The 25691-nt window shown below is 43.4% G+C and overlaps 1 protein-coding gene across 3 annotated transcripts in view; it reads left to right on the top strand.

Moving 5' to 3' along the window:
* WIPF1 (WAS/WASL interacting protein family member 1) overlaps window positions 1-25691 on the top strand; it is a 125561-nt gene that overhangs the window by 17705 nt on the left and 82165 nt on the right. The window contains exon 1 of one of the 3 annotated variants that reach the window (XM_043577088.1): window positions 2611-2671. The exons of the other annotated variants lie outside the window; for them this stretch is intronic. The gene's annotated coding sequence lies outside the window, so the exon portion shown is untranslated. Of the gene's footprint in view, window positions 1-2610; window positions 2672-25691 lie in introns of those variants that run through there. 3 annotated transcript variants of the gene reach the window in all.

The raw sequence follows: 25691 nt of genomic DNA, 5'->3' as shown, positions 1-25691 counted from the left end.
GGCCTTGGGACGAATTGCTCTGGCTCTTGGCTTTGAGAGAAGTTCAAGTGGCGTGGAGCAAGCTGACCCTGGCCGACCAGGGAACAGGAGAGAGGGCACTCAGACTTTCCACGGTTGCGAATCTGAGCCTGCCCTTAGTTTACCTCTTGGGTCAGGCAGTCCAGGATGATGTGACTTAGGCTTAAATCACCCAAGTTTCTGTAGAGAGGAGGGTGCTTGGGGACCACTCTTTATTGGATCCTCTGTGGAGTCTGTTTTAAGTTCCAGAGCAACCCAGCACTAATGGAGCACGGAGCTAAGTAGTGGTCTGGGGCTGTGGAGACCCTGACGTGGGTCCTGATGCAGCGAGTGAAAGGAGCCCCCTGAGCTGGGTTCCGTGTAAGCTTCCAGCCCCGGGTGGGGGCCTTCAGGACCTGAGTCTGTTGGTCCAGATCCCAACTTCTTGCCATTCCTGCCGCTGTACTAAATCAGCTACAGTTCTGGGAGGGAGGAGGGGAGTAGGTAGGCATGGAAGCCGGAATTTGCTTCCTGAGAGAAGAGGCAAAGACATGATATGATTTGGGAAAGATACTCTAAAAGGGTGGCTTCCCTCCTAAAAGTGAGCAAATACAACAGATACAACCCCAAGATGACTGCTGTCAATTTTAGACATGTGCTCAAGTTTCACATAGCCCAACCCCAGAGGAAATAGCTAGGAATGGCTGGGAACTGAGGATAATTTGCACTTTTCAAAAGATCCCCTGGGATTCTGCCTTAAACAGGTAGCTCTTTGGCTCTGGGACATGGACATAGGCTTTGGGACCTTGGAGATGTGTCTTCACAGACTGGCGGGCCCACCTAGCAGACTCTGTCTGTGTTTTTAATACATTGCTCAGTTATTTACTCGTATTTAACGTAAAGAATTCTCTTGGATAAGACCAAATGTAAATGCAAAAGAGCATGCAAATCACAAGGCAGGCAGGGAGCCCCAGATTCTAGTTTTAACTCCATCATTGTCGCTATGAACTTGGGCCTCGGTTTCCTCATCCATTATTTGGGGAGGTTGGAGATGCTCGCTCTGACCTCCTTCAGCTCAAACACCCTGTGGCTGTCTTCAGCCTGAGAAACATTTTCTGGCAGGAAAGAGAGGCTGTCCAGAGCTTCCTTCTCAGGCAGCCAGTGAGTACATTCTTTCCTGTGCCCACATATGGAAGCAATTTCTAGATTATCCAAGGCACTTGTGCTGCTGAGCTCAACCGAAACAGAGGAGCTCAGTGGTGGAAAGTGGAAAAAAGAAAAAAACCTGCACATGTTTTCTTACCACCGTGCCCTGTCGTATCTGCAACGGTCCCTGCAATTTGCCCTTCCCTGATATCTCAGGGGTGTGCCAGTGGGATTGGGGAATTTCACAGATAAAACCCCGATAAAAACAAAATGAGTGTTGAGCTCACTGCTTCTCCTCGGAAGCCAAAGGCCACTCTCTGCCCTTCTCCCCTGGAAAGGGTAAGGCTGGGGGCTGGGGAGGACCGTGAATTCCTGAGTTTTGTTCCCACATTTCTTGTAATCTTTCTCTCTGGTCTGTTAAAATGACTATTAATGGCTGCCTTCAAGGTTCTTTGTAAAGTTGAAGTGGGAAACATTAGCCAAGTGCTTTGAAGGGGAAAATGTTTTATTAGTTCCTCTTCTGAACTCCTGGGGGTTTTGGTAGCAGTTGAGTGGTAACTCTTACAAACTGGAGGCACTGGGGCATTTACTCCTAGATTCAGGTCAGGAAAATGATTTTTCCTAGAGCATGACCTTATTCACAAAGCCTCATCTGTGGCCCTGGTCCCCATAAATGGTCCTAAGGACCTTATTTCCTCCCTCCCTCTTTTCACTCCTGACCGTAATTCTTGGGGAAGGAGATTACTGAAAAGGACATGTTTATATGAGAAATGCTTTTTGTTCCCCTTTCAGTCAGCCCCTAACTTCTCTACTGCCTAACCCCCCCCCCCCCCCACTGACACAAACATTTAAAAATTAATTTGTAAAATGGAAATGCTCTTCCTAGAAATGAGGTCTGAGTGATTACGGATCTATGAATGTACATACCGACCTTTGGTAAAGCTGTTGTGTCTGTGTTCTCATAAAGATCTGAGGTATCCCTTCCAAATACTTGCTGGAAAAATCTCTCAAAATCAAGACAGTAGGCTGAGAAATGCCAAAAGACACTTAGCAGAGACCACACTTTGTTTTGTTGCCGGGTCTCCAGTGCCGAGCCTTCTCTGGTTAAAGCATACCTCTCATTCCCGGAGAGCGCCTGTGCACCACTGGTTTGCTTCGTCTCGGGTTGCCGCCGTGGAGGGCTAGAAATCAAACATGACACGAAGATAGAAACACTTATCGGAAACTCGCTTGTCTGCTCGCCCTATTTCAGGACACTCAGATTAGCTCCACCGGCTACAAATATGATTATAATTCCATACATACATTTCCCCCCTCGTGGGTTTCTTGCCCGTTTCAGAGTGGCTAAACTCCGCGGAACCATAGTCGAGAATGTTTGAGCCCCATCTCTGTAGGACTCTGTGCTAGCTTTTCTTCAGTGCTGGTCAAAGAAAGTTCAACTGACCTGCCTCCTGTCTGCTAGATGCTGACGGTCTGAAGCACCAATCCAGGAGATGAGTGACAGCATGTGGGCCTGTTCCTGCCACGGGTATGTGCAGTTTCCACTTGGGGCCAGGTTGGGTGCTCTGCACCAGGCAGGGTAATTCAGCTCCCGGCTCCCCAAGAAGACGAAGACCATTCATGTCGCGGCCACATCCGCACCCAACCAGACACCAGGCTCCCACTGGACCAGTAGAGTTGAACTCACCCCTCCTAGGCAGTTGCCCCCAAACCTCACTCCTCTGCAGCCTTCACTCTTGGGAACACCCACCACCTGCCAAATAACAGTCAGTGATGATAGTAGTAATAATGGTAGGAGCAAATGTTTATGGAGCATTTCCTGTGTATCTGGCTCTCTTTTTATTATTCTTATTTTGCCAACGAGGAAACTAAAGCACAAAATGTTAGTCAGCCTGCCTACCATCCCAGAGCCAGTAAATGGCAGAATCAGGATTTGAACCCAGGCAGTCTGACTCCAGAGACTATTTAAAGTACACTTCTTTTGGGACGCCTGGGTGGCTCGATTGGTTAAACGTTCTGACTCTTCGTTTCGGCTCAGGTCACGATCTCATGGTTTATGAGTTCGAGCCCCACATCGGGCTCACGCTGACAGTGCAGAGCCTGCTTGAGACTCTCTCTCTCCTTCTCTCTCTCTGCCCCTCCCCTCTCACTCTCTCTGTCTCTCTCTCAAAAATAAATAAACTTAAAAAAAAATTAAAATAAATAAATAAAGTATACTTCTTTCTACTGAAGAATTCCAGCCCTGTGGTTTCCATGTGGTGGTTCACATTCTAGTCCTTATAGCCACAGAACGGCGTAATTTTATTAACATAGGACAGACGTGTAATATTTGAAGACAGTTATCACATCTCTCTCTTGGTTCTAAACCACCACACCAAGCTCTTAGGGCCAGTTCCACCCTGGGTCTCCTTCTTGCTCCCAGAAAAGCACAAAGAGTGCTTTATAATTTTCCATCCAAATCAGACACTTGTGAGAGGCAAGGGAGCACTATTAATAATCATGCTGGGACAACAGGCATCAATGGGGACTGTCCTAGGCAAACCAGGATGTGGTTCACCCTACCCCCGGGCCACGGTAGAGATGCCACCATCTCTACATCTCATTCATTGGAATGCCTTCTGAAGCCTGTCCAAGTGGATTATGGGAAAGTTGAGCTAATGGCACACAGATATATTATTGATGAGAGATTAGGTTTTAGGAGTCTGCCATGATCAGTCAAACTTCCTGCAGTGGAAAAGTGCTGGATGTCAGGTTGCGTCCCACAACTGCTAATGTGTGTGATCTTGGAGGAGTCACTTCCCCTCCCAAGTTGTTAGTTTTCGCAGCTGTAAATAGAGGTTGGTAATCTGGAAGTCCCTTCCAGTGCTAAGCCTCTGATCCTGTGTCAGCCTTCCTGATGCAAGCAATGGTGTCCATCCTCACTTGAAAGCCACAAACACGGAGCATGAGGTTTTTCATCCATTCTCTGTCAGTTTAACTGTTCTCCTGCCGGCATTATTTGTCAAGCCCTAGAGGTAGATTATTAGAGTGCCAGAAAGATCTTATATAGCTTACTTGCAGAGAGTCAATGAAATTGTGCCAAGCACCAAGAATCTTCTTTAAATAATGCTTTTCTTCTCAGACAGCCCTAGATTTTGTCAGTGTAAATACAGGAAACAGGAAATGGCCCCCATTAAATGTACCTGTTGACTTAGAACTTTCTTTAAAAAAAAAAACAAAAAACTTACGGGCTCCTGGGTGGCTCAGTTGGTTAAGCTGCTGACTTCAGCTCAGGTCATGATCTTGTGGTTTGTGGGTTTGAGCCCCAACATTGGGCTCTGTACTGACAGCTCAGAACCTGGAGCCTGCTTCAGACTCTGTCTCCCTCTCTCTGTCTCTGCCCCTCCCCCGCTTGTGCTCTGTCTCTCTCTCAAAAATAATAAATAAACATAAAAAAAATTTACTGGGGCACCTGGGCGGCTGAGTTGACTGAACGTCTGACTCCTGATTTAGGCTCAGGTGGTGGCCCCTGGGTCGTGGGGTCGAGCCCCGTGTTGGACTCCACACTGAGCATGGAGCCTGCTTCAGATTCTCAATCCCCCCCCCTCTCTCTCAAATAACAATTTTTAAAATATTTTTTAATTTACCTTTTATATTTCACAGTCTATTGCATCTGTGAAATAATTTCGAAGTATTTTTACACAGTGTATCTCATTAAATCCTCAAAATGGCTGCGTAAGATGGGTATTGTCTTCGTTTTGCAGATATTGAAACAGAGGCCCAAGGAGACGAAGCACCTCGTGGGAGGACCCACAGCTAGTTAGCGGTGGGGCTGCGGCTCTGACTCCTGTCTGCAGGATCCTTGTCCAAATGTCCTTGTGCTGCACTGGTGGTTGCAGTTTGTGTTTGTTAAGCAGAGGAGTCTTTTTTTCCAAACAGAAGCAAAGCTTTTCTAGGTGAAGTGGAGTGGACCGCCCTATGTGGTGCCCTGTGAAGGGCTCCGTGAACCTCCCCCAGAACGGGGTTCGAACAACCGCGCACTTCTCAGAGGTGCCTCACGCTGTCTTTGCCCCTTTCAAGCATACAGGTTGCTCGCAGGATTCTGCAGAAGCTCATTCTACTTAACGGGTTGCATTTAATAAACTTCTTGGTGATTCTCAGTCGCTTGGTCTAACTGTCACGGGACCTGTGTCGGTTGTATGAACACGGTCATCTCTAGCAACATCGTCTCCCTCTTTCTCCCTTCTCTCCTCTGACTCCCGTGGCTCAGTCAGGACCCTCTCCACCTTGTCTTCCCACCTTGCCCTGCTCCTCCCAGCCCCACCTCTACCACCAACAGAACCATGTGTCCTTTCTGGATATTCCTTGGCTGCCTTCATCATATTCAGCCCCTTACCCGATAAACACTAAATACCTATGAAATAAAATCATGTGAGAAGGCTCAGCCTAGTGACTGATGAGCCCACATCATTACTGCAAAGTATGGTGCCCCTTCCTTGTGTCTGAGATGATCTCCCAGGTTCCTTCTATTGCAAAATCCTATTGTTTCTATGCCAGCCTTTTCTCTTCCCTGGGTTGCTTGGCTCATTTTCACTGCCTGTGTATCCTTTACTCTCCCTCAAATCGAAGCACAGTCCATTGCCTCTGCCAGGAGTTACCCCCTGGAAGAGGAAAAGTTTAAGAACAAGATTTTCCATTCTCCAGGGGCGCTGGGTCCCAGCAAGCTGCCGAGTGCCATCTATTCAAAGAGCACCCTTACCTAGGGAAGAAAAAAAAGAATGAGAAATATTTCCATTTTTTAGTTCTTTATTTTGTTCTCAGCAGTGTCGTTTTTTTTTTTAAGTTTAAGAGACAGCACACTTGAGCATGTGAGTGGGGGAGGAGCAAAGAGAGTTGGGGGAGAGAGAATCCCAAGGAGGCTCAGAGCTATCCGCAGTGAGCCAGACAAGGAGCTTGATCTCACCAACCATGAGATCATGACCTGAGCTGAAATCAAGAGTTGGACGCTTAACCGACTGAGTCACCCAGATACCCCTCTCAGCAGTGTTTAAAAGGGGTTCATGGTCAGATGCCGGGGTGGCTCAGTCGGTTAAGCGTCAGACTTCAGCTCAGGTCATGATCTCACCGTTTGTGAGTTCAGGCCCCACATTGGGCTCTGTGCTGACAGCTCAGAGCCTGGAGCCTGCTTTGGATTCTGTGTCTCCCTCTCTCTCTGCCCCTCCCCTGCTTGTGCTCTGTCTCTCTGTCTGTTTCTCAAAAATAAATACAAAATGTTAAGATTTTTTTTTAAAAAAAGGGGGTTCATGGTCAGTGTCACCAGCTGACAGGACAGTAACATTTATGCTTCAGGTTCTGTTTCTCTCTGCTTAGTGTCTGGAGCTCTGTAAACACTGAGAACAGATCCTTCTCTTTCTAAACATGTATCATTCACACTGCCAGATTTTTCCTAAATCTTTATTCTCCATCACGTAAGGTTTCTTAATTAGATATCGTTTTAAAAGAAATGATACATTCCAACCAATACATTGGCAGTTTTACCTACTAAAAACCATTCAGAAAATTCAAAGTATTAGTGCAGTGTAAACTGTTAGAAAAGATAATTGGCATTCCATTTTGTATTTTCACAAGAGACATACTTTGCTAAGGCCATAGTTCTTATATAATGTTTTTTTTTTCTTTCTGAAAGAGCAGCAGTTATTAGAAGTAGCAATCCAAAATTCCACTAAGCCAGTATAAATTTAGTAGTCTTTCTCCTCATTCTGCAAATGTACATGGGTTTATTATTTTTTTTAAATAATCTTGCCATATCCTGGATTATGTAACAGTGTGTGTCAGCTGTCTCCATGGGGCATCAATATTGTGTGTGTGTGTGTGTGTGTGTGTGTGTGTGTGTGTGTGTGTAATTGATTAGATGCCTACAGCTAAAGGCATGAGTAGCTATTTACTTCAACTAATTATATTAGCCTACCAGTAAAAATTGGCCATTCTGTTCTTTGGGTGATTTTTCACAGTGAACATTTGATGCCCAGTCTGATGCCAGGAGCCCCCACAGCATTCCAGTGCCCCCTAAACACAGCAGCCCCCCTGTACTCATCCACAGCTGTGGATCTGCCCTGCTGGTGACTAAGAGGAAATGGAACAGTGGGATGGGTTGGCCATGGGCTACTTTCCATTCATGTGGTAACATTCACATTGCATCCTTGGTTGGACTCCTTAACTTTAATGTCAGACCAGGAATCCTTTAAAAAAAAAAAAGTAGGAAAATCTTTTCATTGGAAAATATCTTAAAACCAAAGAAAATGGCAGAGGAAAATTGTGATGTGCTGTAAAAGGAAGCTGGTGATATGCGTTCCTCTATATCCTTTAAATTCTATTGCTATATTCTTGGATCTACCGGTTAGAAACGTTGACTTGCCTTCACATGAAATGTATTTGTGAAATCATTCTTTATTCCCCTTTACTTATATATTTGGTTTATTATAATTACATGCTGTTATGTAATAAACCACCCCAACCATAGCTGCTTAAAACAATAGGCATTTAATTGCTTACAAAGCTGCAGTGTGGGCTGAGCTCAGCTGGGGAGCCTTTCTGCTGGTTTTGGCTGTGGTCAGACTGAGGCTGCTTTCAGGTGGCAGGTGAGCTGGGTCAGGACCTAGCTGGAAAGCAGAGATGGCTTTCCATAGTATAGTATCGGGACCTCTCCTTCTCCAAGTGGCCTCTCCATGTGATCTTTCCACATGGTCTCTTTAGCAGAGTCTCCAGACTTTTTATATGGTGGTTAGGATCACAGAATTGGAAGCTGCCAGGCCTTCTTAAGGCCCAGAACTACCAGGGTGTCACTTCCGCAGCCTTTCTTTGGTTAAAGCAAGTAACAGGTACAGCCCGACTCAAGGGGAATACAACGTGTGAATACCAGGAGGCATGCTTCATTGGAGGCCACCAGTGGAACAGACCACGCGAGTCATTCTTCAGACACATGATACTTCTCGGGTGCGTGCTATGTGCCAGGCAGTGAGTATACAGTGGTGAACAAACAAAGCATGGTGCCTGCCCTTATGGAGTTTATAGTCTGTGGGGAGCACAGGAAAGCAAGCATCAGAGCTGTGAGTGCAGGATGGGAGGCAGGCTGGGCACCTCGGGAGCGTGGCTGGAAGGGTGGAGGAGTCATCCTGGAGGTGGGTGAAGAGGCTTAAAGGAACAGCATGCTCCTGGGCCAAGAGACAGGAGGAAACATGGTCCTTCTGTGGAACTGGAAGAAGTCCTGTGCAGCTGGAGAGCAGCGTAGACAGTAGAGTTGTGTGGGCGTGTTTGGTAGGGGCGAGGAGGAGTCACACCGAGGGTTTGCAAAATAAAAGGCCTGGGAATTAAGCAGGAACCTCATCACATATTGAAGGCCTGGTAAGCCGTGTTAAGAAGATTAGACTTGATCTCAGTCATGACGGGAAGAGGATTTGAAGCAGATCTGCCTTTCAGAGAGATCACAGCTACAGCAGGCTGAGAATAAAGGGGCCTGGGCTGGAGATCCCCAGAAAACTGGGGGTCAGGCAAGACAGAATGATGGGTGCACAAGGGTATCTAGCTCAGGGCATGGATTCCAGAGATACTAGAAGGTAGAATCTCCATGTCTTGGTGATTGATTGGTTACCGGAGTGAGTGAGAGGGAAGAGGCAAGGGTGACCCTCAGGATTTTGACTTTGGCAGCTCGTGATGGTCTCCTCCACTCCAGTAGGGAACCATGGAAGAGGGGCAGGGTTGGGTCCCCTTGGGATGGGCAGGAAGTACCAAGGGGAGCCAAGTGGAACATACCAAGTTTGATTCCTTTGGGTCCTAGTTCCCTGCGGACCTTTTTCAGACTAATATATAATGATATCCTAGGTGCTTCTTAATTTCTCAACTTCCACATCTCTGTGACACACTTTGTTCCTTTCTACTTCTCCTCTGCATCCCATGGACTTGGTCTGAGGCAGGAGTGTCCCGGGATGTCACCTTCTTGAATCTTTTACTTTGAGGGTGGTGGGTTGGAGACACTGGTGTTGGAGAGTTACAGGATTTGGGGTTGAGGGCTTACAGAGAGCAATTCGGGTCATGGGGTTGAGAAGTGCAAAGGCAAGGGATTTGGGAAGAAATTGGGAAAAGGAGAAGAGAGAAAGACCCAGGCCAACTAGAAGAAAGTTAAGAAGTGACTAACAACATAATAAAGGCAAGGAAAATGAGTCATACAAGAAAGGGAAAAAAAAGGAGCAAAATTAAAAAGGAAAGAGAAAAAGATGGCTCCACAGGCTGTGATCTCTATCACAGAAGATTCTGGAATCTGTTTTTTTTTTCATGCCTCCTTTGTACATCTGCATTCTAAAAGCTAGGAAAGTAAGGTAAACCTTTTTTATGAAAGCCTCAGTGGGCCTTCAGATAAGCTTTCTTGCTATATAAAAAGGAAATGAGCAGTTAATACACTAAGGTAGTCCTTTTGTGGAAGAAAAGGAACCCTAAGAAAAGAAAGGGACATACAATTGTTTAAGTGAATTTTTTAAAAAATTGTCTATTCCCAAGTGATCTGACAAAGAAATATCTGTAGCCTGAGAGAATGGAGAGAGAGCATGTCCCCATGATCAATTTTTAATAAACATAAATGGTATAATAAATTATGCATGGAGGAATGGTATAAAGCATTAAACAATGAAGGATAAATAATTTAAATGATTAAAAACTGCCTCTGTCATATGTTTGATGTATGAGAACTCTATCTGAATTTTCTCTGCAAGGAAATGGAGGATTTTTTAAAGGGGATTTTTCAAAACCAATTTTTAAAAGAAAAAATTGTGTCGCGGTCTGCCAGGAGAGGTTGTTAAGCACAGAAACGTCAACTTCCGTGATCCTGTATCTTGAGCTTCTCTGATTAATGCATGAGTAGTGCCTTGTTGGTAGATGATATTCTATCAGGCTATCAATGGTGCAGGCACTGCCCATGTTCTAGAAGACTGAGACTCAAGGTCTCTTTTCAGGTATCCAGAGGAACTTTGTCAGGGCACAGGAGTACAGTGATCTCTGTTTCTTATATATTCTTAAGCTTCTCATATTTCTGGGAAGAAGTACTGTCCCTGCATATCCATTGCTTCAGGCAAACTGCCATCTCCATCCCCAAATTAGAGTAGCTAGATGGGTTACAACCAAAGAAGCATCTGCAAAGGCACGCCTCCTTCTTGTGGGCCACCCCTCTATAGTTGAGGGGAGCCATCTTCATCAAAACCAGCACATTATAACATGCAGTGGGGGTCAAACCTATCCAGGTATGAACCCACTCTACCATTTACTAGCTTTATCACCTTTGTGCCTGAAGCTCTGTTTCCTTATTGGTAAAATGCGTTCAGTAATACCCCAAAAGACTGTTGAGCATTAATTAAGATACAGATGTCATTAGCTTAGTTCAGTGTCTGGAACATAGTAAATGCTTAATAAATGCTTATTATTAACTACAGAAATATATACTGAGTGTGTATTTTCCAGTCTCAGAGGAGTGCAAAATAAACCAGTGGGACCAGGGCAAAAAACCATAAACCTAGGAAATAGCCATCACGTAACGAAATCAAAGATCATAAGCTGTGGTCTAAGAGCCAATTCTAGAAAATTCAGTATTTAAAAAAAAAAACAAAACAAATTCAGATACCCTAAGGCAAGGACACATGTGCTTTAGTTAATCCCAGTCCCCAATATTTCCATTGTCTTACCCCAGCCTGCTTTCATTTCTCTACCTTCCTAACCCTGACAGGAATTTGAGTTTATCACCTCAAGCTGAAGAGTTAGTTCTATGAAGTTAAATTGTTTCCCCCTAAGCTTCCTAGCTTCTTAAATGTTTTAATTTAACTGGGGCATCAGATTGCTATATAAACTTAATGGAGATGGGGGAAAAAAGTCTTTAGTTTTTTTGCACCACTGAATAATTTTCATAAAATTAAGAGCCAAACGTGCCAACAAATCTTCCACCAGTTTTTTTACTTTGCTGTTATCCCAAATTAATATTTATCTAACACCCACATAGGCATTTTATTGCCCTGGAACTATGACCTCTCACGATTCAGAAGCTGATTGTCTACAGAAATAATTTCAGCCATTTATGGTTGACACTCTGTCAACATACATGCTTATCAGTAAAAGTTCAAGTTCAAACTGTTGGTACATCAGACAGTGGGAAACTGAAGACTCACTGTAGGTGTTTGAAAACATGACCGCAAATACATTGGTACTTCTCCCAATGAGAGGTGAATCCGTGTCTTGCTCCTTTAAATCTGATAGGAGTAAGGGATTGTGACTACTCTGAGAGACAGTGTGACGAGGGTGGCCCCATGCAACTTCCAAGGCTGGGCCCGAAAAGGCCATACCTCTGCCTTGTTCATTGGGAATGCCTGCTTTTGGAGGCTTGACCCACCAAGCAAGAAGTCCAACACATAAGTGCTCTGGTTGACCCTTTCCTTTAGCCTTCCCAGCCTTGTATCAGAAATAAATGAAGAAACCATCTTGGAAGTAGATTTTCCAGCCCCAGTGTTCTAGCCTCTAGTTTATCAATGATCCCAGCTAAGATAAGACCACAGGTGTTGAGGAACATGTCTCCATCATGACATTTCTGAATTCTTGACCTACAGAATCCATGAGGATAATGAAATGGTTGTTTCACGCCAGTAGGTTTTGGGATCATTTGTTACACAACAATGGGTAACTATTGTACTCACCCAACAAGTCAGCTGGCTTTGTATCTTGGGTAGTCACCATATGACACATCATATTGTTTGTGAGATCTTGACTGTAAGAACCACCTGGTTCCCATCAAAATGTGCCGTATTACTGCTAGGTTTTTTTTTTCATACAGGATAAACATGGGAGAGTTAGTTAATGACTAAGCAGATACTGACTGACTGAAGGTGAAAGATGACAAACTGAGCTCCTCTTGATTTTATAGTTTGCTTGGAAGGGTGTGTTCCTGTTGTTTTTCATTTAGCAGTAACTCTGTGTCACCACCACCAAAGTAGAAATAACAGCTCTCCTCAATGATGATGAATTAGACGTTGCATTAAAAAGCACTTAGGTGTTGTTTTTTTTTAAAGATAACACTGTTGATACATACAAGCGTTTAATGTAGTAATTATTTTAGGTTAATGGGTAACACTAATAGTTTCTGCTATTAAGAATATTTACAGGGGCGCCTGGGTGGCGCAGTCGGTTAAGCGCCCGACTTCAGCCAGGTCACGATCTCGCGGCCCGTGAGTTCGAGCCCCGCGTCAGGCTCTGGGCTGATGGCTTAGAGCCTGGAGCCTGTTTCCGATTCTGTGTCTCCCTCTCTCTCTGCCCCTCCCCCGTTCATGCTCTGTCTCTCTCTGTCCCAAAAATAAATAAATGTTGAAAAAAAAATTTTTTTTAAATAAAAAAAAAAAATAAATAAATAAATAAAAAAGAATATTTACAAAGCACGGGGTGCCTGGGTGGCTCAGTTGGTTCAGCGTCCGTCTTTGGCTCAGGTCATGATCTCACAGTCCGTGGGTTCGGGCCCCGCGTCGGGCTCTGTGCTGACAGCTCGGAGCCTGGAGCCTGCTTCAGACTCTGTATCTCCTTCTCTCTCCGCCCCTCCCCTGCTCATGCTCTCTCTCTGTCTAAAAAAAAAAAAAAAAAAAAAACAGAACAAAAAAACATTTAAAAAGAATATTTACAAAGCAATACAGAAAGGTTAGATTATTAGGGCCTGAGGTAGCTAGTGCTGTAGAAGCAACTAAACTGTAAGTAGTCTTCGTACTCCCATTTGGAATCAGTGTAGTGGTCTTTTAACGAACAGATAATTCAGTCTGAATTTTAAAATCAAGGAGTGGCAGTTCACAGGGCAGACCCCTTCTGACAGGGTGTATGGAGAAATCTTTATTCTTTCCAATTGCTGCCTTTTCAGCGCAGCCAGCAACATTGAAGCCAGCCCCCTGTGGTCAGAAGTCAAGTTCCTGGGTTAAGGGTAACAAATCCACAGCACATACGACACCAGTTAATTAGGCTGCCTCTCTACACCTAAGTTCACCAAGGTTTTGGTTTCTTCCAAGTTGTGCAGTAGTCACACATGAGTTCCCACAGCAGATACCTGCTTCGGGATTTCTCACTTACCCATCCTTCTGAAGAGAGCCCATGGGCATGTTAAACCAGAACAAAAGACCCCACAGCCCGGGTATGACTGAAGATAGATTGGGTGCTTTCTGTTTGTCAAAGACTTTCTCTCTTGTCTGGGTACCTAGCTCTCTGTTAAAAATATTGTCAGGAGGTGTGCTGTGTGTGCTTAATACTAAAAAGAAAACTGAAAAAACAGAGTCCATGCGTTTTGAGAAGAGCGGTCAGGATGGCGTCATGATTCAGTGGACATAGAAAGGCCCGGAAACACCTCTGTTGTAGGAGATTGTAGACGTAGGGACAACAGGAGTTTCAGATCCAGTTTCAGCCTGAAGATCGTCTTTATAGATTATATAAATTACTAGACTAGTTAATTTGGAGTCGGAATAGCATTTTTGTATTTTGAAGCTCTTCTACTTTGTGCATACACAGTGAACCCTTTATAAAGCTGGTGAGCTGGACTATGAATTTGAGACAGAGGGATTCCCCTTCTCTTTATTGTTGGGAGGCTGTAATCTCTCATTCATTCGGTAAACACCCACATGGTGCCAAGCCCCTTTCTCCAGGAGGAAATGGGCGCATGAAGGCGTATGTAGTAGGCAGTTGGTACAGTGGAGTTGATGGGGCATGGCTGCATCTGGGAGAGTCTGGAAGGGAGAGGCTGACCCCTGACCCAGGGCCAAGATTGGCATCACAGGAGACAATGCTCTAGGCGTCAGTCTTTACTTCAGAGATGTACCGAAAGATGGAATGCAATGTATTTGTTTTGCTACATATTGTTCTCTACTTTTTAAAATTTTTTTTAACATTTATTTATTTTTGAGACAGAGAGAGACAGAGCATGAATGGGGGAGGGGCAGAGAGAGAGGGAGACACAGAATCGGAAGCAGGCTCCAGGCTCTGAGCCATCAGCCCAGAGCCCGACACGGGGCTCGAACTCACGGACCTCGAGATCGTGACCTGAGCCGAAGTCGGACGCTCAACCGACTGAGCCACCCAGGCGCCCCTGTTCTCTACTTTTTAAAAGAGATGACAAAGCAGACTGTGGTGGGGAGCATGTCAAACTCTGCCAACATGCTGCCATACTCCGCGCCAATAATGCTTCAACTTCCTGTCTCCTTTAGAGAGACTTGAAACTGTCACAGGTGCTGGACAACAATAAAAGAGTTTTGTTCCACCCCCCCCCCCCAAAAAAAAATCTGTTTCAAATCTTGACCTCATCAACTTGGCAGGAGAGCATGGCGGGGGAGGGACTGCGCAGAAGGAACGGTGGTTTATAACTGAGCCTTAAAGTCACTCCAGCAGCAGAGTTTCTGAGCTACCGTTGTCAGAGCTGGAGCAGCCATGTGGAGACAAAGACTTATCTGGTACAGTGCGGTTGAGTAAGGTTAGGATTTACAGTTGTGACTAAGGTAGAAATTGCAGCTGTTCAGAATTACTCCTGATCGCTGTTTCCTTGCCTGACGTCCAGATGAAGTGGCTGGCTGCCATTTATGGGCCCTGGCGTATGAAAAATACGTGTTTTTAAAGACTGGAATCACACCCACTGTGACATGCTGGTGACAGCCACAGATCCATGCCTCTCATCTCAGGATACTCTGGGGGCGCACTGGTGCAGAATGCCGGAAGAAATGGCGGCCGCTATGTAGATAACTTTCTAAGTCTGTTTCCCCGTCAAGCATAAAGACTTGGATTCACGTAAGATGTGCCTGCTACGCAACCACACAAATGAGAGACGTAATCCCAAGGTGTGCCAGGCCACAGTTTGCAGTCTGGTTGGGAGCGCCTGGGTTTTTGTTGTTGTTGTTGTTTGTTTTTTGTTTTTTGTGTTTTTTTTACAATTTGGATAATATAAGGCATTTGTCATTAATGACAACCCAGGGCGGTGGTGGTGTTGCTTTGCTTGTTTGTTTTTGTTTTTGTAATCTTACATCCTTGTCTTGTATCAAGTCAGGTGAATTTTTTTTAAAGCTGAATTTATATATTTAGCTGTACCATGAGTAGCACACGACTTGTCACAACCCCTCTTCCCCCTGCATAATCCTTATTGCTTAGGAAGGCATCACGCCTATGAAGTCTAGTTACTAAGAATTTCAGCCATGCTTTGATGAATTTTACAGTTTTGGGTGGTGGTTTTCAATAAAAAGGGAAGTATATTTTTAAAAAAATCAACTTATTGTAATATACCATTAATTCCTATTTAGCCTACACTTTCAGTAGTGTTATTAATGATCCACAGTGCCCCTAAGGTTAAATCACAGTTTATGTAAGATGTTAAGGAAACCTATGTCAGTAAACACATGTATTTTTTTTTTAATTTTTTTTTTAACGTTTATTTATTTTTGAGACAGGGAGAGACAGAGCATGAACGGGGGAGGGTCACAGAGAGAGGGAGACACAGAATCCGAAACAGGCTCCAGGCTCTGAGCTGTCAGCACAGAGCCTGACGCGGGGCTCGAACTCACAGACCGTGAGATTATGACCTGAGCCGAAGTCGGACGCTTAACCGACTGAGCCACCCAGGCGCCCCAACACATGTATTATTAAACACAGAGAGATTTGATCATTTTTGTACATAAATTTGCCTTGGAAGTTAATTGGTGGATATCACGTTGCTTTTAGCACTGTAAGTCAGTATATCATTGAGAGATATGCAACGGTAGTTTAGTAAATAGCACCTTGTTTTAGTTTAGGTACCTCCCAGAGCACCAACTTTGTTTCTAGAAGTTGCTCAAAGGCAAAGAAAATAATAGATATTGAAATAACAAAATGTAGAGTTACCTGTTCAGAATGACTGTGAGTAATTAATCAATAAATCTTAAGAGATGTTTATCTTTTGAAAGTTTACCTCCTTTACAGAATCCTGTAATTCATCCTGTCTCCAGGCACTTCAAAATCCAAATCATAATTCAGAAAATATATGATAAACACATGTGGTTGAGTTTGATGTTGCTCAGCTGGGTATTACCAACACTCTAATTATAACCTGAATAAATCTTAAGACCCCACTTGGTCCAGATTCTGCCCAGAGTCTCATTGAAAGAAGACATCAGAAATCCAGAAAGCCTTGAAGAATAACATCTCTTTCACTGAAATTTTTCTAAAAGGCACGGCGTAAAGGTTTTATACTTCATACCGCATAAATAGCTTCTCCAAAATTCCATATGGACTAGTCTTCACCTGCACTCATGGCTGCTGCAAAAACTCTTTTGTCTCTCTCATCCACATCATTTTTCACTGGCCATGAAACTTTCCTTGTTTTTAAAAAAAATGATGGAGATAAAATTCACATCCCCTTTTCCTCCTAATTTTTGATCAGACACAAATGCATCCCACTCTTCCAAATTTAGAAGCATACGTGCTATCCCATGTCCAGGCTCAAAGTAATCATCTAGATTTTCTGTTCTGCTTCCTGGATGGACTGTGCCTCTCTAGGATGACTGGATGACCTGTAGCTCCACTGCCCCTGAATCCTGAATTTTATTTCCTGCCTGCACAGCACCCTCAGAAATAAAGCTCATTGCTTGACTCCAGTTGCATTCCTTATGAGAAATTCTGATATAGAATTTCCTAATAATAGAATTTCCACATACTGACAGCAATAGAAGCCACCATTTACGTCCCTCACTGGCTAAGCTCTTTGAGTGCAGCATCACATTTAATGCTCATAAAATTATCCCCATGTTACAGATGAGAAAACTGGGTCCTGAAAGCATAATTCACTGCAACTAGTAAGTAATGGATCTGGGATTTGAACCCAGGTAGTTTGATTCCAGAATCCCTCCTTTTAGGAGTGACATGATCTTGTTTACCAATTCTCCCCTATTCTCTGTGCTCTTAACTGTAGAAGGGAGGGATGCGTCTGAATAGGAAGATCATGCAAATAGCCAATGAATTAGTTGTTCTCTTGGTCCCATGTTATGTGTGTGTGAGAGGGAAACGCAGATCCTGAATCACAGCCACAAGTCTGCATAATATCCATTCATGGTCTCTCCCAATACGCTTAGTACACTTTTGAATTGTTTACATAGCCTTGTATTCTTCTATTTTCTATTTGGCCTAAAAGGAAGGAGCAACAAATGTGTGAGAGTATCTTGGTTCTGTCCACGACCTCTGGAGTTCCGTATTTATGAGGCTTCTTCAAATTTATCCTGGGTGGGGGCGCCTGGGTGGCTCAGTCAGTTGAGCGTCCGACTTCGGCTCAGGTCATGATCTCGCGGTCTGTGAGTTTGAGTCCCGCGTCGGGCTCTGTGCTGATAGATCGGAGCCTGGAGCTGCTTCGGATTCTGTGTCTCCCTCTCTCTCTGCCCCTCCACTGCTCATGCTCTGTCTCTCTCTGTCAAAAATAAAAAAACATTAAAAAAATAAAAAAAAATTCATCCTGGGTGAATGGCAAGGCTTCCTATGTGTCCCTAGCCAGTTCTTTTTATGAACAAGGGATTTTTCCAGATCCTTTCAATGTTTTGATCAACAAGAAGATGAGCGAGGAGTTATTTGGAATTTAACTGCATGATGTTGGAAAGGGCCAGTTTGGTTGTTGGCATCAGGCCCTGAGGTATGCCAGAGAAGAGTCACTATGCTGGGCAGGGCTCTGGCTTTGAAGACAGATCTTCAGGGGTCTTGATCATCCTGGCTTAGGTTACATTACAGTGGCATAAACAAACGTACCAAAGTGCAGTGCTCCCGCAAGAGAACTTTCTTGACCTTTCATCTCCCTTTAGCTGCTCCAATGGCTCAGAAACATGGTGCATGGTATCTTTTTGCATGATTGCTAATGAGGAAAGCCTTTGGCATGACATAATGCTCCCCACATCCCCCAGGGTCAGTGTAGAAACAATTGCTCTGGGGTCTAGCTGGACTGCTTGACCTACATTGTGAAACACCTACTGCCAAGGGCGTGCCTCATTGCAGTTCCTCCCTGGACAACACACGTGTGGTGTGCATGTGTTACGTTTCTTTCAGAGATAGAGCAACAAGGAGACGGTTTTGGTGGATACTGGAAATGACACTGGACTTGCAGTCATAAGCTTTGGGTTTAAATCCCAGTTCTATCACTTATTTACTCGTTTGAACAAATCCTTTCAACTCTTGGGAACTTAGTCTCCCCTTTGATTTATGAGAATAATTACAAACAATATTTAACTCATAAACTGTTTATGAAGCTAAATTAATTTTTTAAAATATGTTACGTTAGAACAGAAACACTTTGGGACGCCTGGGTGGCTCAGTCGGTTAAGCATCTGACTTCAGCTCGGCTCATGATCTCGAGGTCCGTGGGTTCAGGCCCTGTGTCAGGCTCTGTGCTGACAGCCCAGAGCCTGGAGCCTGCTACGTATTCTGTGTCTCCCTCTCTCTCTGTCTCTACCCCGCTCATGCTCTTGTCTCTGTCTCAAAATAATAGCTAAGCATTTTTTTTAAATAACAAATTCAGCCAAGTAAATTTTTTAAAAAAAGAACAGAAATACTTCGGTATTTTATCACTTTTTTGTAGTCCAAACCAGGATCTTAGTCCAGTAAACTGAGAGTCATGGGCAGATTTTGAAACAGTTGCCACAGCTTTATGCCTGTTCCCTCCTTCACGCTATCCTGCGTTTCTCCATGAGAAATTAAATATGGAACTTTATTTTTTTTTTATGTTTATTTGTTTTTGACAGAGAGAGAGACAGAGCATGGTGGGGGAGGGGCAGAGAGAAAGGGAGACACAGAATCCAAAACAGGCTCCAGGTTCTGAGCTGTCAGCCCAGAGCCCGACACGGGGCTCAAACTCAAGAACTGCGAGATCATGACCCGAGCTGAAGTCGGATGCTCAACCGACTGAGCTACCCAGGCACCCCAAATATGGAATTTTAATGTTAACCTTCATTCAAACACATACACATATACCAATACATAAAAACAATGCCAACTTAGATATTTTGTGGACAGAATTTCCCCATCAGCCCTGCCCTGACATCAAGGCTTTAAAAAAGTAGAAACTACCTAATTTTCAAAGAAGGAAAGATGTAGATTCTTGTTGATTTCTGTGCTTTGTAACTAGACATTAGGAAACAGAATTATTGCCTCTATGCATATCTAACAACGTTATTTTCTCCTTTGAATTCCTCACTTCTTTAGAGGATATGTGTACATTCTTGTGATCTTACTGTTGGACTCTTAACCTAATTCTAGGATAGATTCCTTAGCTAATGATGAAGTCCAGTGCTTGGAAGTGAGGTTGCTGGAAACCCACACTGGCAGCCTCCCTTCTATAGATAACGTTCTACAGATCTCCAAAATGCCTGCATGTCTCAGATCCCTGCATTTGCAGAAGCATTCCCTGGGATATTCCTAGCTGTCTCCCAGACACTGGGTTCTTGGCTGCCCCACTACCCCACATTTCCCCACATGATTTGTGAGAGCTATGGCTAGCTAGTCCTTCTTATAGGAAGGGCGGGAGGAAAATGAATGGACACCTGGCAACATACTCTTTTAGAAGGGTTTCTGATATCTGTGTAATGTTATCTCCCTCCCATACACACAAATTGCTATTATTAACATGAAACTACCATTAAATTTCCCAGAACAATGGACTGACCTTGCCAATTAACAGGGTTCTACTATGGAGTTCTCTGATGTTTACCAGGAAAGGTCATCTATACTTGATTTTTAGAGCAAAGTTTATAGGTAGGATTTTTCAACCATTACACATTAAAACACACACATATGTAGCCAGGAGTAGAGGGTACTGTAATAATAAAAAGCATGGTCAATCAAGGAAAGTCAAGAATAGGGGAAAAAACAAGAAGAAAACAATGTAACAGAATATAAATGATAAAATGGCAACAATAAGACAAACATACAACAGTAAAAGTGCCTAGCTTAAATTCCTCTATCAGTGGCTCTCACATTGATTAAAAAGATAACCTAGCTATATGCTGTCTCCAAGAGTCACATGTATAGCAAAATTATGCAGAAAGGAAGAAGATAAAGGGCTACAGGCTGGTGAATGCTAACTAACAAAACAAAAATAAGGATGATAGCATTAATATTAAAAAGTGTAAGGGGGCGCCTGGGTGGCGCAGTTGGTTAAGCATCCGACTTCAGCCAGGTCACGATCTCGCGGTCCGTGAGTTCGAGCCCCGCGTCAGGCTCTGGGCTGATGGCTCGGAGCCTGGAGCCTGTTTCCGATTCTGTGTCTCCCTCTCTCTCTGCCCCTCCCCCGTTCATGCTCTGTCTCTCTCTGTCCCAAAAATAAATAAACGTTGAAAAAAAAATATTAAAAAAAAAAAAGTGTAGGATTGGAGCACCTGGGTGGCTCAGTCGGTTAAGCGTCCGACTTCAGCTTAGGTCATGATCTCACGGTTTGTGAGTTCCAGCCACGCTTCTGGCTCTGTGCTGTCAGCGCAGAACCTGCTTCGGATCCTCTCTGCCCTTCCCCCTGCTTGTGCACACGTGCGCATTTTCACTCTCTCTCAAATAAGTAAACTTAAAAAAAAAATCTTAAAAAAATGTGTAGCATTAAATGTAAAAAGAAATACTAAACAAGACATAGAAGAATAAGAGATACAAATCAAAGAAGAGTCCATAATGATGAACCTTTGTGCACTGAACATCTTAGCATGGAGTTAGAGAAAACAAAATCTGTTAAAAAAAATAAATAATGCAAATAAAACAATTAACAGATAAAAATTTCAAAACGTAAAGTTTTCCATAATCATAGTGGGAGACTTTAACAAGATGCTTTCAGAATTTAATCAAGTAGGCAAAAATAAGTAGGAAAAGAAGATTTTAATAACATCATTATCATTATCAACCTAAACCAACAAGTAGGAAAGACACACAAATATTTAGAAGGACATGAACCATTTACAAAAATAGATGAAATATTAGACCACAAAGAAACTTTTTAATTAACCAAAGAGTAGATGTACTAGCCACATATAACAAAAAACATAGCATCGAAAATTAACACAAGATGGCTTCTGCCCTCACCTCCATCCAAGCACTTGGAAACTAAAATAGGACCCTTTTAACTAATTCTTGGGTCGAAAAGGATATCACTACTGAAACTATAGGCTCTTCTAAAATTAACGGTGAGAATATGATGCCTTGAAATGTGTGAGATAAGATTAAAAATATACTTAGATTAAAAGTTAAGGATTTTATTTAAAAGGACTGGAAATAGACAAGCTTGTATTTTAGAAGTTAATAAGTGAAACAAAGTAAAACAAAGTAGTGGAGGGAAATATAGAAGGTAAATTATTTACCTTTATTAGAAAAAGTCTAGCGGTGCCTGGGTGGCTCATTCGGTGGAGCGTCTGACTCTTGAATTCAGCTCAGGTCATGATCCCAGGGGTCGTGGGATTGAGCCCTGCATTGGGCTCCGTGCTGAGCATGGAGCCTGCTTAGGATTCTCTCTCTGTCTCTGTCTCTCTCTCTCTCTTCTCTCTCCTCTCTCTTTCCCTCCCTCTGCCCCTCTCCCCCCACCTCTCTCTCTTCCCCAAAAAAATCAAAATTCAAAAAAGAAAAAGTCTGAATGTTCTGATAAATTAGAAAAAAAAAAAAAAAAGATTGGCAGGACAGCAAAAGTACAGGATTAACAGGAAAGCTACTGGGCTAAGGCTGGAAGGCTGAGTTAATAGAAGACCCTGTCCCTGCCCTCATTGCCACTTCGGTTTAGTCAAGGTGAAAAGCACGTGCAGAAAATAATTAGGGAACAGGACTGTGTTGAGTAACGTGCCTACTTATGAGTTATAAGTGGTACACCTGTCTATGGCAAGAGTAGCATTAGTCCCTGAGTCTCTGGCTTCAGGCAGAGCTGAATTTACATGTTGGCTTCACAGTTATCAAGGGGCCCTGGACAGGCTATTTAGCCTTTCTAACTTGGTTAGCTTGTCTGTAAAGTGGGGATCTGGGAAGTGGCTGGTGGCAAGGGCTTAGTCGATGGCTGACTAAAAAAAGTCAGTATAGCATCTCTTCTAGTCTCTTATGGACGCTACTGAGATCACTAGGGCACCATCAGTATCTTAGTACATCGCACCCAGGAGTGAGACAGAAACTAGTGTTTAGAGTGTCCAAGTTCTGCCTACCTGCATGAAGAGATGGGGCATTTCACCTGTGACTATTTGGGAACTATGCCCATGGTGAATGGTTGAACAAGTCTCCATCCATTAAAAGGAAAAAAAAAATCTGTTAAGAATGGTACTGCTAGGGGCGCCTGGGTGGCACAGTCGGTTAGGTGTCCGACTTCAGCCAGGTCACGATCTCGAGGTCCATGAGTTCGAGCCCCGCGTCAGGCTCTGGGCTGATGGCTCGGAGCCTGGAGCCTGTTTCCGATTCTGTGTCTCCCTCTCTCTCTGCCCCTCCCCCGTTCATGCTCTGTCTCTCTCTGTCCCAAAAATAAATAAACGTTGAAAAAAAAAAAAAAGAATGGTACTGCTAAAGCAGTAGTGGTTCTTGAGCTGGAGAGAAGATCCTAGGCACAGAGAAAGGAATGGTCAGTTCTCCATTCTGCAGTTGGTTGGCTCCCCTAAGTAGGAAAGGCAGAATCACAGCATCCTTCCTGACCTGCCTCTGACCGGTAAGCACCATTACCCATCATCACCATGAATGTGAAACCTCGTCCTTCCCACCCCTCGGCATCAACATTGGGCTCCTCGGGAACGATGATGGATTTGAGAAGTCTTGAAAAAGTGACATGGTAAACACAAAGGGGGTCAGAGAGTAAACCCAGAGAAAAAAATGGGAACACCCCCCCCCCTTTATCTGTATTTAGGACTTGATGAGATTTTGTGGTTTCATGTAAAGTTAGAATGCGTCCAGGAGTAGATAAAAATCTTGGGTTTTTTAAAAATATCTTTTTTTTTAAAAATTTTTTTTCAACGTTTTTATTTATTTTTGGGATAGAGAGAGAGACAGAGCATGAACGGGGGAGGGGCAGAGAGAGAGGGAGACACAGAATCGGAAACAGGCTCCAGGCTCCGAGCCATCAGCCCAGAGCCTGACGCGGGGCTCGAACTCACGGACCGCGAGATCGTGACCTGGCTGAAGTCGGACGCTTAACCGACTGCGCCACCCAGGCGCCCTAAAAATATCTTTAGATGCCACAAATCAAACCACTTTAATCAAAATATTTGTTCAGTGGGGGGAAGAATCTGTGAAAGTAGTTAAATGATGTCTGTGGTTCAAACAAGAACTACTTGATGGCTCTGCTTTCTCCATTCCCAAGACACCATCAACTATAAGGTGTACCATCAAATTAATGACAGGTGAGGAGGCAGGGAAAGAAGACATGATATTAATGTACCCTCGGATTCCAGGAATGTTAAAATCTGAAGGAAAAAAACCACTACCAACACAAACATGCATCTTGGAATTAAGGAAATGCAGAATTTCACCTCAGTTGGTGTTTTGGTGTTTTCTTGGCTGGTAGAGGCGAGGATTAATTTTATGAAAGCAGTTAAAAGATTTTTACTAATACATGGGGCAGAACTAAGGAAAATTGAAGGCAAAAAAAAACCTTTTCAGGGCCATAGATGTATTTTCTTTCATTCTCTTGTCAAGACAAGAACAAAATTCAAAAAATACTGATAGGAGTATGTCAGAGGAGCCCAGTAAGCGACTGAAAGAGCTCCCAGTGGTCAAGAGTAGAACGCTTTGAACAACAAAATAAATAAAGTGGTGCTGAATTGTAACCCAAAGTATAAAATCAGTATCTCTGAGTCCATACTTATATAAATAAATTATTGAATAAATTAGTAAATGGGGAGAAGAGACAAATCTTCCATGCAGAAGAATTCTAAATAATGTATGTAGATACTCCACCCTCAAGATTTTCCTTGCAGAGCATCCAGTAAGGAAGGAGGAGAAACCCAACAAGTAATCTGTAAGTACATTCTTATCGTGAGAAAGACATCAGATAAAACCCAATTGTGGGACATTCTACAAACTGCTTAATCGGTACTCCTCAAAACTGTCAAGGTCATCGGGGCGCCTGGGTGGCGCAGTCGGTTAAGCGTCCGACTTCAGCCAGGTCACGATCTCGCGGTCCGTGAGTTCGAGCCCCGCGTCAGGCTCTGGGCTGATGGCTCGGAGCCTGGAGCCTGTTTCCGATTCTGTGTCTCCCTCTCTCTCTCTGCCCCTCCCCCGTTCATGCTCTGTCTCTCTCTGTCCCAAAAATAAAATAAAAATAAACGTTGAAAAAAAAAATTTTTTAAAAAAACAAAAAACTGTCAAGGTCATCAAAAATAAAGAAAGTCTAAGAAACGGTCTCAACCAAGAATAGCCTAAGGAGATGTGATGAGTAAATGTAATGTGATGTCTTGGATGGGATCCTAGAACAGAAAAAGGACATTAGGAAAAAAAAAAAAACTAAAGAAATCTAAATAAACTGTGGGCTTCAGTTAATAACACTGTATCGGGGTGCCTGGGTGGCTCAGTCAGTTGAGTGTCCAACTCTTGATTTTGGCTTGGGTCATGATCTCCGGGTCGTGGGATGGAGTCCCACTTCAGGGCTGAGTGTGGAGCCTGCTTGGGATTCTCTCTCTCTCCCTGTCTCTTTGCCCCTCCCCTGAACACTATCTCTCTCTCTCTCTTTCTCAAAACAAAAGTGACCCACATAAAAAAAAAAAATTCAGTACTGTTTTATTGTTACTTATATACCATACTAAATATAAGATTTTAATAGTGGGGAGACTGGGTGCAGATGAGTGGGAACTCTGTATTTTTCTGTAAATTCACACCTGTTCTAAAAAACAAAGTCTGCTAAAATTTGTTAAATGCCAAAACAAATGAAAAAAAAAATTCACAGACAGGAGGCCAGGTTAGGGATTTTAAAGGAAAATTATAAAGCATTTTGTTAAGACCTTTAAAAATTCCACGCAGCATGGCTTAAGTAGAACATATGTCACTGCTTAGTTGAAAAATGGAACTGGCAGTTTAACGCACAATGCGACACTTCTAAATGCGTTCAAATGAAGTCATCATTGTTTATCATCTGTGTAGTATTTTGTTTTTCTAAGATAGCAAAATTGTACCATCATTCCCATTTAAAAACCACTGTCATGCTTATAGCCGTCTTGACTCAACTGGCTACTCTAACTGCACAGTTCAGTCAGAAAACCAGCCATCAGCTGTCACACCGGTGAGCCAGTTAATGCGCGTTTTCAGAGCCAGAAATGCAATCAAGTGGTGAGACATAAGAGCTTCGCAGTTGTCCAGAGTCCTGATCCCAGGACTCGTTTCCTTACTCTGTGTTCTCACATCGAAAACTTCATTGGGGAATTAGAGGGTGATATTTTCAAGACTTGGAACAGTGAGGTTTTCTACAATTACCTTTCTAAAAAACAAAAAAATCCTCTTAAAAGCATTTTAAAGAAAAGAATTATGCTAGGGTAGCCAAATAGAAACAACTTTGGGGTTTCTGTACTGAGTCAGGTTGTACAAATTGCAGAATATTC

This window comes from Prionailurus bengalensis, chromosome C1 (assembly GCF_016509475.1).
Source record: "Prionailurus bengalensis isolate Pbe53 chromosome C1, Fcat_Pben_1.1_paternal_pri, whole genome shotgun sequence".
NCBI classification, from domain to species: domain Eukaryota; kingdom Metazoa; phylum Chordata; class Mammalia; order Carnivora; family Felidae; genus Prionailurus; species Prionailurus bengalensis.
This window is presented reverse-complemented; position numbering and strand designations above follow the sequence as displayed.